Here is a 12,200-nt window from a genome sequence, read left to right as displayed (position 1 = left end):
TAAATGCATGAATTAGTTTTTCAGCATCACTCTGAGACAAGACCTTTCTGATTTTAGAGATATTGCGTAAATGCAAAAAAGCAGTCCTACATATTTGTTTAATATGCGCTTTGAATGACATATCCTGATCAAAAATGACTCCAAGATTTCTCACAGTATTACTAGAGGTCAGGGTAATGCCATCCAGAGTAAGGATCTGGTTAGACACCATGTTTCTAAGATTTGTGGGGCCAAGTACAATAACTTCAGTTTTATCTGAGTTTAAAAGCAGGAAATTAGAGGTCATCCATGTCTTTATGTCTGTAAGACAATCCTGCAGTTTAGCTAACTGGTGTGTCCTCTGGCTTCATGGATAGATAAAGCTGGGTATCATCTGCGTAACAATGAAAATTTAAGCAATACCGTCTAATAATACTGCCTAAGGGAAGCATGTATAAAGTGAATAAAATTGGTCCTAGCACAGAACCTTGAGGAACTCCATAATTAACTTTAGTCTGTGAAGAAGATTCCCCATTTACATGAACAAATTGTAATCTATTAGACAAATATGATTCAAACCACCGCAGCGCAGTGCCTTTAATACCTAATCCAGTGATGACCTTATCATTGCTCTATAAATCATGTGCAACGTTGACCTTTCTGGCCCCCAATCACTACCAGCCAGACTACGAAGTACATTATTAATCTTTTCACATTTCACAACAGTTTTTTCTATATGTGTACACCACGTTAGTTTTTCATCCATCCACATACCTAAAAATTTAAAACTTTCACCCTCTCTAAAGGACAGCCATACATGATAAGGGTTATGTCTGGGATTTTCTTTTTAAGTCCAAAAATCATATAACTACTTTTTGATATAGAAATCTTAAAGCCCCATTTATTTGCCCACCGCACTATTTGGTTTAAGGCAACTTGAGTTTGTTTCATTAAAAACGCAATGAGGCGAATTAACTTGTGGAACACAAACTATTATTTGCTAAAACAGAACGGAGTTGACCGCTGTAACTCAGCTAAGTCTTCTTCTTCTGCTCTGTTAAACAGCGGGTTTTAACCCAACTCAGTGCACTACTGCCACCAACTGGTTTGTGAGCAGCACTGCAAGCAACTGTGAAGCAGCAAGAATATTGTTAACAAAATAATTTAATAGTAAATAGATCTATGTACACAGACTACTTTAAATAAAATGAATTCATTTGAATTGTATCCTCTGATAATGTTGGTCAAACATGTTTTAAAATAAAGCACTATAGTGTTTCAGACGTTCTGACCGTTTTGTGAGACAGCATTTCTCTGAGCTGATAAACCTGCTCTGCCTTTACCTTTAACCACGAAGGAACCAAACACTTATGCTAGAAATTTGTTAACTTAATTGGCAATACTTGAATGTATAATGTGATTACAGGAAATTATAGACAATGATCACTGATGCTTTTTATTTATTTATTTATTTTTTACCAGAATGAGTATGTTGCATTTTACATACAGAAATGATTGTATCCAGGTCTTACAATTATATTGTGTACAATGTACATGTTTTACCCTGGATAATTATAATATCATGCCTCACTGCAAACACGAATTAAGCAGCTGATATTAAAGGAATCAGAAAGCAAGAAATATGTTGTAACAATTATGTGGTAACAATTCCCACCAAACACTGTTCGACTGTGACATGAAGTCATCCTCAAATGAGGCCTGAGCGAAACACTAAACCCTGGACAAATGTTCATTCTGGAAATCCTACAAGGTTGGACACATAAGAAATTATTAATAGTGACTGACCAGTATTTCACAGTTCCTCTGATAACGCCTCTTCGTCCTGGTGCCCCTCCACTGTCGCGTCTTTTTCCACTGAGTCACACCTCGGTGCAGGTATCTTCTTCCAAGTGAAGAACACAGTTATGGGTAGTTGTTGGCGCTCTTTTTTCTTCTGGGCAAGAAGATTCTTATAAACAAACACAGAACACAATGCGCGTACCCTCCCTTCGCGGTGCCGCGACTGGCCTGCTTGATGAGGACGCAGAACACAATGCGCTGTAAAAAAAAAAAAAAAAAAAAAAAAAAGCATGCAAAATTGGACTAAAAAATCCACGAAACTGCGAGGTGAACCGCGAGGGACCACTGTACACACCATTAGGACCCCTTCTGTACAGCAAGCCACCCCACATTTATATAAAAAAACAAACATTCGGGACTTATTACCAAGGCTAATCACTCCCTGAAAATTCATCCCTCATTGAGGCTCATAACCCCAGCAATGAGAACACGCCCTTCTCGGCTTCGAAGACCCTCCTCTCTTCGGCTCAGCCGGACCACGAAACGGCTGGACTTTCCCCAACTAATAAAATTACCATAAATATTAGACAAAAAGAGAAACAGGACTTTTTTTTTACTGTGACTCTTAGGAACATACAAAATTAATAGCGAAAATTTTGGAGAGAGAGAGAGAGAGAGAGAGAGAGAGAGACAGAGACCGACACTTTAATACAACCAATATAAATTTTACAGTAATCAATATTGCAGAAATTCAATAACAGGTTTTCTGCTCACCATAGAAAAGGCACCTTAAAATTGGTTGCACAAAGAAAGGTCCGCTTTCTTACCAGATGGGGGCCTCATCCAAAACAGTTATCACATCCGGTCATGGCACCACTTGTTAATTCTTCCCCCAGTTCTTTCTGTAATACTGCCCCTTACAAAGTACAAACTCGAACTATTCTGCACTTTTAAATTTAACCAAAGTCACAGCAAAAATAATCAGGCCTGGGCCCTGCAAGAACTTCTCTTACAGACAAGATGCGCTCTTACAGAACCCAGAACAATGGATACAAACAGTTTTTATACAAGTATAGGATTACATATGCGTGACAGAGGCGGACCTTTTTCGCAAATTCCTTCTCTTATTGGCCCCCATGTGTTGGGAAGGTGTCGTGACACGGACCCACAACAGGGGGCGTTAATGAACGGACAGTGGATAAGCCAAAAGTAACAATTTAATGTTGTGAATCGCACAACGAAATACAGACAATAACAATACTGTGGATTGTCAATTAGACACAAGGTGACGTGTGGGCAGGCTCGAAGATAGAAGACGTCTGGCCAGAGAAGAGCCGGATCCCACACAGCTTCCACCACCAACGGATCTGAAGAACACCGGAGCCGCCAAGCCCTGCGCCCCAGGTGGCCACTGTCTTCAGCAGTCAGACCCGGTACTGCTGGCAGAAACAGAAACAGTTAGTGATGGGTGTGTGAAGACACACCCAGCAATCTTACAGTGCTTAGTCTTCCAGGAGGGAAAACCTCCACCTCCAGATACAGAATCACCCGTGCAGCTCCTGTCAGTCTCTTCCCTGGAAGGAGTGAGAGGCGAAGACGTCGCGCTCACACAATCCACCAATCCAGCTTCAGACTGTATCCACAGGAAAAACAGCTGCACACAGAACAATGTTCAAACACTCAGAAAATTACAGCAGAGAACGATTACCTGAATGGTAGCTGATTTCTCGGCGGGGAGGTGGAGTTGCAGTCCGGCTTTTATGGAGGATGAAGTTGATGAATGACAGCTGGTGTTGATGATGTGTGACAGCTGTCAGTCCAGTAGTTCTGACGCCCTCTCGTGCTTGAAGCCCGCACTCCAAGCAGGGCGCCATCTGGTGGTGGTGGGCCAGCAGTACCTCCTCTTCAGCGGCCCACACAATACCATGGGCATTCAAGGGAGGCCCACCCCCCTGCCCCAGGCCCGCGCAATAACGGGAGACATATGATTTATAATTGTAACCTAACTCTCCTTATCCTAAGTGGTACAAACTGGTTAAATCCAGTTCTACATGCATATACCAAGAAAGAACAAAGGAAAATGAGAATAAGAATGAAACTAAAAGTATAACCCTAAATGAAATAACTACCTTAATACCAAAACAAGTACAGAAAACAGATAAAGAAAACCATAATTGAACACAGAAATATACCTAACAAGTACGTCCCAGTCAGGGTGGCAGAGAATCAAACTATCCACCACCAGATTTCACCTCTATTTCTGTTAACTATCATGACTTGCATGAGGTATTCATTAAGCGTCACCCCCCCAATAGACCTTACAACTGCTCTATTGACTTACTTCTGGGTGCGTCCCTACCCTCCAGTCAACTGTACAACCTGTCCCAGCCAGAGAGGGAATCGATGGAACAGTTCATAAGTGACTCTATGGCAGCAGGTCTCATCTGTCTCTCATCATCCCCCTCGGGGCAGGCTTCATTTTCGTAGGCAAGAAGGATGGGGCTCTGCACCTGTGCATAGGTTTTTTGGGGTTGAATGCCATTATGGTCCGCAACTGGTACCCACTCCCACTCTTGGATTTGCCATTCAACTCCATGCACAGGGCTGCTATTTTCACTAAATTGGGTTTACACAATCTTATCAGGGTCAAGGAGGGGGGATGACTGGAACACTGTGTCCAAAACGCTATTAGGGCATTTCGAGTAACTGGTCATGGCTTTCGGCCTTACTAACGCTCCCGCCACCTTCCAGTCATTAGTAAATAAAATCACAATGCAATAAAAAATAAAGTATGACCTGACATGAACTGTACCGATGCCCTGAGCAGAGGGTTTTAGGACAGTTTGTACAGGTCTCATCTGTGCATGGCCTTGAGAGTTGTTACACTGTTGTTCCAATAGTGAAAAGATACAATGTTGAAGGGTTGGCCATAGGGGCGAGCACTCCCGTCCAAAACCATATAAAAGTCAGGCATATGTCAAGGTTAGTTCAGAGCATTCTTGGTGTAATGCTTGCTCTGTTGAACTTTGCTCTCCTTTCTTGCATAGTAATAAAGAAACATTTCTTGCAGTTTACTCTTCCTGTACCCAGGACTGTCTGTGACTCCTGCTAAAGATTCTTTTTGAACAACTGAACACTTTTAAGTAATCTGAATTACATCAGATGACTGAGGACTTCAGTTCAAAAGTCTCAATGATAGAGGCTGTTAAGATTTTACTTTTTCTGTTTGTATTCTCTGCTGTGTTTCCTTTCCCCCCTGTATGTATGTATGTCTATTTTGTGAGTCCAGGCTGGGTGTGGCTAACCTCTTCAAGTCAAGTAGGGATTTATTGTCTTTCACCCATCTACACAGTACATAGTGAAATGAAACAACGTTACTCCAGGACCATGGTGCAACAATAGAACACAATATTTACATAAAATAACATAATACACACACAATAAAAACAGGAGACAGTATAATGCAGGACTACATAAATGCTGACAACACAGGACAACACAGAGTGGAAAGACAATAAACTACATAAACGGGGAAGGGGTGTTATGTGTCGGACGCAGGACGGAGAACCGACCAGCGTTTGAAGGACCCAGTATGAAATAAGCAGAGCACGGTACAAAGGATAACAAAATTTAATGACATAACAGTGACGTGCTAAATACAACAAATGAGTGCGCGGTCTGCAAGGTGGAGATGACGGTGTGCTCCCAGCAGCACTAACGGTCCGGAGCCAGAAACAGTTCGGACCCAAGGACCCCGCCGACACCCCCCAGGTGGCCGCGACAAACTGAGTCTGTGCGCATTCCTAAAAATGCTATGACATGCTTTGATGGATACTCTGACTCTCACATCTTCCTGGCAAAACCACCTGATGCTTCATGGTGTGATATAGGGATTTTTGTGACAAAGTGTATGGCTGCAAGAGACTGGACTCCAACAAAAGATGGGGGAGAACACAGGATGCCTACTGATACAGACTAAACTGGGCCATTCTAACACATGCAGCAGTTCACATGCAAGGAGACCCCACACAAAGGTGAACCACATATGAACTATCAGAAGGTGACGACAACGACTTAACCACTATACCCGAATGCCTGTGGTCACAGGGACCTGCTGACGTAGGGCTAATAGAAAGAACACAACCAGTACAAATATGGCCTAAATCTGAATACAAACCTTGCATGCGACAGTATCCTTTAAAACCTGATGCTGTTGAAGGTATAAGGCCTGTAATTGGGGCTTTGTTGTCCACAGGAGTCCTGATTGAATGTCCTGACTCACCTTGTAATACACCAATATTTCCTGTGAAAAAAGCACCCCCCTCTGTGGGGTGGAGAATGATACAAGACCTTCAAACTGTCAATGCTGCTGTTATACAAAGAGCTCCATGTGTTCGAGATCCACATACGCTGAATTTTTTCACAAGCTATGTTTAGCAATTTGGCAAAATTCATTCCACCTAATGGAAATCAAATATTGCTGTATGTTGATGACATTTTAGTGGCATCAGAGACAAAGAAAGCCTGTGCTCAAGACACTTTAGCTTTACTGACTTTTTTGGCTCAGAACAGTCATAAAACCAGTAAGAATAAACTCCAGTATTGTCAGTCACAAGTAAAATATTTAGGACACAATCTCAGTGCAGGTGGTCGCACCATTTTTGAAGACAGAAAAACAGCAATATTGCAAGTTCCTAAACCTAAACCTCTCACAAAAAAAACAGATGATGTACTTCCTGGGCCGAACCAACTACTGCAGACAGTGGATACCAAACTTTGCTGAAATAACGGGGCCCCTCTCAAACATGATTTAAGGGGAAAATCTCCCCATGTCAGCTACTCTGACATGGACGGAACAGGCTGAACAACCTTTTTGTGATGTTAAAAACCCTTAACCTCTACCACAACTTTGGCCTTACCAGATTACAACAAACCTTTTGTTCAGATGGTTAATTGCAAAGGCGACTTCATGACATCAGTGCTTACACAGCAATATGGCAGTAAACTCTGACCGGTGGCCTTTTATTCCACGAGATTGGATCCTGTGGCCAGGGTGCTGCCACCCTGTGTCTGTGCAGTGGTTGCTGCCTCCTTGGCTGTGCACGCCTCAGCTGGAATAGTTTTGTTTCATTCTCTAACCCTGAGAGTGCCTCATGCTGTGTCTACATTTTTGTTACAAACAAATATGACCTTCCTCTCCCCAGCCAGACATTTGTCATGTATGACTACATTTATTTAGCAGGAGTAGGGGAAAAACTACAGAGGATCTTCAGACAGCACAAAATCCCAGTTTACTTTAAACCGGTTAACACCTTGAGACAGAAATTAGTTCACCCTAAGGACAGGATCCCTAGTTAGAAACAGAGCAATGTAGTGTATTCTATCAGATGTCAGGAAAACTGTAAGGAACACTACATCGGTGAGACTAAGCAACCTTTACACAAAAGGCTATACCAGCACCGCAGAGAGGGCGCCAGTGGACCTCAGTCTGCAGGTCATCTCCACCTTAAAGACACTAACCACACGTTTGAGGACAAGGAAGTTAAAATATTAGCCAGAGAGAAGAAATGGTTTGAGAGAGGGGTCAAGGAGGCATTCTTTGTGAAACGTTTCAAACCCAGCCTTAACCGGGGAGGGGGTCTGAGACACGCCTTATCCCCTGTTTACAATGGGGTACTCAGGTCAAAGCAGTTTCAGTCTTTTGTTCACGGTAATGAGTCATTCACGTCATCAGCAGAGTCGTCAAGGGAGCCATCAGGAGAGGGACAGCTGCCCTGTCATTAGGAGGGTGCTAACTAGAGCACAATAGGTGCTGATTAGAGCTATTGTTTAGTCACTAGCCTATAACAGTCTGCCGCTCGGTAGGAGGGGTCTGGTTAGGTTTAAAACTCCAGCTTTTGTGACTTCTTGATTATTCTTCTCTACAAGAGTCAAGACAGAAGTCAGACCACCAGAGCAAGAATTTTAGCTGAGGAAGCTTCTGCGATTTGAAGCGAAACGTCCTCGCGTCAAGCAACCCAGTCCAGTCGAAGATTCAGGCTTCTCTACTATGGAAACCACCTGGACAACTGAGAGCCTACACAGAAACATGTATGACTACCTTGTTGTCCCAACCACATCTTACTGTGGAAAGATGTTCTGTTTTAAACCCAGCTACACTTCTCCCTGTTGAGGGAGAGGGACAAACACATGACTGTCTCGCTGAATCCGAGGAAATTCACAAACCCCGTTCTGATTTGAGAGATACGCCACTTCCTAATTCTGAAGTTATTTTCATTAATGGGTCTTGCAAGAAAAATCTTGACAGTACCAATGCTTCAGGCTATGCTGTAGTCTCTTCTAACAACATCCTTATTGCTCAGTCTTTACCTAATCATATGTCAACGCAGACTGCAGAGCTCATAGCCTTGACTGAGGCCTGCAAATTGATGAAAGGTAAAAGAGTGACTATATATACTGACAGTCAATACGCATTCTCTACAGTTCATGTTTGTGCCCAATATTGGAAAAACTGAGGGATGATTTCGTCAGGCAAACCAGTGCTACATAAAGATCTATTGCTGTCCTTATTGCAAGCAGTCCAGCTCCTTACAACGGTTGCCATCTGTAAGTGTGCTGCACACACTACCAGTCAGGACCCAGTTTTCTGTGGAAATCCTTTTGCAGATGAAACTGCTAAATCTGCAGCCCGAGGGGGACTGATGGTTCTGCTCGCTGCAGCTGACAGCATAGATCGACAAATTCTTAAAGACATGCAAAATAATGCTTCAACATCTGAAAAGGCTCTTTGGGAGCATCACAATGTGCACCAAAATGAAGATGGTATTTATGCCTGACCCTTGAACAAACCAGTCTTTCCCCGCAGCCTCTTTAGGTGGGCAGCTGTTTTGAGTCATGGGCCATGTCTCTACAGGGGGGATGTTTAGAATCACCATTTTTTAATGTTAGGGTTTTAGGCATATGCAAAAAACTACTGCAGAGCATGTTTAATTTGTGTAAAACAAAACCCACAGGGAAATGAGAGGCCAAAATGAGGGAAATTCCCAGCACCTAAATATCCATTCCAAATACACATGGACTTCATTGAATTAAACCAATGTGAGGGAAAGAAATACTGCCTAGTGTTGATAGATGCATGTAGTAAATGGGTGGAAATATTCCCTGTTAAACATGCAGATGCTCTGACAGTGGCAAAGATTCTCTGTAGAGATATAATACCGAGACATGGTATACCAGAAACTTTATACAGTGATAACGGCTCATATTTTGTAAATAAAATCATTCAGCATTTAACGGATCACTTGAGAATAAATGCAAAAACACACTGCGCTTACCACCCCCAAAGTGCAGGTTTAGTGGAAAGGACGAATGGCACAATCAAGAATAGACTAAAAAAGTGCATGGACGAAATAGGAAGAAATTGGATTTATTGCCTAGATTTAGTAAAGTTGTACATGCATATAACGCCCAGTTTAGAAACTGGTCTTACTCCATTTGAAATCCTGTATGACAGGCCCTACAGGTTACCAGATTTGCAGGCAATAACGGGGCCTGAGAGTGAAGATGAGGAATTAGTTGATTATATGAGACGAGTGTTGACCCACAAAGACGTAATACACAATGCCAGATTCTCCTGTTTCTGTGCAGGAAACAGAGAATTTGATCCAGATTGGTGACTGGGTGCTGATTAAGGCCATTAAGATAAAGAACTGGTCATCTCCAAAATGGGAAGGTCCATTCCAAGTGCTGCTAACCACCCCCACTGCAGTAAAAACTGCAGAGAGGTCATCTTGGGTGCATCTATCCCACTGCAAAAGGCAAAGATATCTGAAAGACACTAATCCAGACAAAGGAGACAGTGTGTAAAGGTGTCGCCTGACGGCCTGTATAGGTCCAGCAACAGCTGGAAGCATGTCTGTCCCTCCACAGAGTCAAGGCAACAGCCCAAGAGAGGGTGACCAGAGAACAAAGACAAAGATAAAGTTGAACCAGATAAGAAAACCCAAGCCCATCCAGGGTCCTGAAGCAGACGAGAAACCAGCTAAAACTGAGGAGAATCCTATCAACACAAGCCAGGATGAGAAGCAGACGGACTACAAGCTTGAAATAGAGCAAAAGAAGTATACGAGACCAGACCAGGAAGAGAAGCAGATGCATCTAATTCCTCATGAACAGAACACGAGGAAATCCTGTGCCATTCCTGTGTACCTGTGTGCGTGAAACATTGAGAACAGGACCCAGGACAAAGTACATAACATATTATTGTACTTCCAACTGCAGCATGCTTTACACATACTGATATAGTACAGATTCATGCATTACATCTGAAGGAAAAACAGCATAAAAAGAGTTCCTGGTTCCTTCAGTCCCCAAGCCCAGAACTGCTGAACTGAAATCCTGAACTGTCACCAAAGAAAGAAGACATCTACTCTCCAAGCATAGAACTGTAAAAAAAAAAAAGAGATATATTACTTAACCTGTTCCAGCTATGGAAAGATTTGCCCCCAGAGCGGGGTGTAAAGTTCACACTTTACTGTTAATCCTGACAATTATTGCTATAATCGTGGCATCTACTGTGTGGTGGTATGATAAAAATATATACACAGCGTGAAAATTCAGACCAGAACCAAGTAAGCCCGCGACTGAGTTTTGAATGGATGTTTGATACGCTACGTAACCCATATCAGACAAACATGTGGTATAGATATGCTATGTTTTTGGCTAACAAGGTAAATTTGAACAACTGTTATTTGTGTTCTCTGATGCCTGTCTATGTGGCACACCCACGCATAAGACCACTGCTGCTTCTAAATGTCAGCCTTTTGTTTCCACATGTGTTAGCATCAGCAATCTTACTTAATCAATCAGTTCACCGACATACGGGCTCATATATAACCACCAAGGCACCAAAAAACATATCATTTAAAAATTTCTTGCCTGCAGAAGGATCACTCGATACACCTGTACACACTAATCTTTTCCTTGATCCCAGAGCTCGACTCACCTGTTATGCAAACAACCAGCCTTTATTTTCTGGCCCAATTACCAATTTGGGAAAGATAGCTAAGCCACTCTGTGAGATCATTTTGGGGCCGTGCACTCGCCTGTCCATAAAAAGCCTTAATAATACCCAGGCTCCCTATGGTGGTAAATGCATAGATTACTTCCAAGCGCCGGACCCAATGGGAACTTATGCTCAGGTGAGCATGTATTGGCTGTGTGGCCATAACGCCGTCATAGCCCTCCTAGCGGGATGGACAGGCAGATGTGCCCCAATAAACACGGCTCAGCACTCCTACATTGTAGCCACTCACCTCTCAACCAGTCATCGCTTTAAGTGTGACTTGGCTCTCCACGACTCTGTATGGGGAACAGATGTGCCTCTGGATGCGAAGCTGTGGTCTACAGACCAGAAAGTCCTGCTGCCACTCTTCCCCTGGTTGGCATGGGCAAGGTGATGTTACGTGTGGAGACTCTAAATTATAGATTCAGTTACTTTGTCAACTCCAGTTTTGAGGCTGTTAGAGGCATAAGGGTGGAGTTGACAGCCCTGAGCATCATGGAAATGTAAGATTGAATGGTTTTGGATCAATTAACTGCAGCCTCGGGTGGTGTGTGTGCCATGGTGGGAGAAAGTTGATGTACGTTCATCCCTGACAATGATGATGATGGAGGTTCAATAGGTCTGGCCATCCAAAATTTAACAATGTTAAGAAACACTGTGAGTAAGGATTTCATTACAGATTAACGTGGTATCACATCCTGTTAAAACTGCTTACCCTGATTATTGTATTGTTGGGCCTGCTGAGTGTTATGATTTGCTGCATAATTCCACTCATACGATCATTGATCCAAAAAATGATTTCGGGCACAGTCAATGGTTTGCTGCTAGATCGTGATTACATAGCTCTGCTGCAGTCTGATCCTGATTCCTGTTACCCCATTCAAGGTGGGAAGATATGATGGTTGAAAACATTTCTTCCTCCAGGTGTAAGATTTTGATGTTTCTATAAACATGATCAGGCTACCTAAAATCCGGTGATGGAAGTGGTGGCTTTGTGATAGTGAGAATATAGACATTAACACTGATAAACATGGGGGCAAATGTCAGGTTGTAAATATATGTTACCAATTATAATGTCTCAATCCTTCAGTGGTGGGCACAGATAACCAAAAAATGAACTTCGATAACAGATAATCAGATAACTGAAAAGTTATCTTTGATGAAGTTAAAAAGATAAACCACCCAAAAATTAATCTGAAGTTACAGATAATGATAACCGATAAATTCCAGTATTGTCTCCTGTACACTTGCAACTACTAACAAGTTGATTTTGAGTTTAGCACCACGATTACTTCTGAAAGCATCAAAGGCGATGACAGACCCAAACAATGAGTCAGCACTTGTGTCTTTGAGCATC

Source organism: Thalassophryne amazonica, chromosome 9, assembly GCF_902500255.1.
Source record: "Thalassophryne amazonica chromosome 9, fThaAma1.1, whole genome shotgun sequence".
Classification (NCBI taxonomy): domain Eukaryota; kingdom Metazoa; phylum Chordata; class Actinopteri; order Batrachoidiformes; family Batrachoididae; genus Thalassophryne; species Thalassophryne amazonica.
This window is presented reverse-complemented; position numbering follows the sequence as displayed.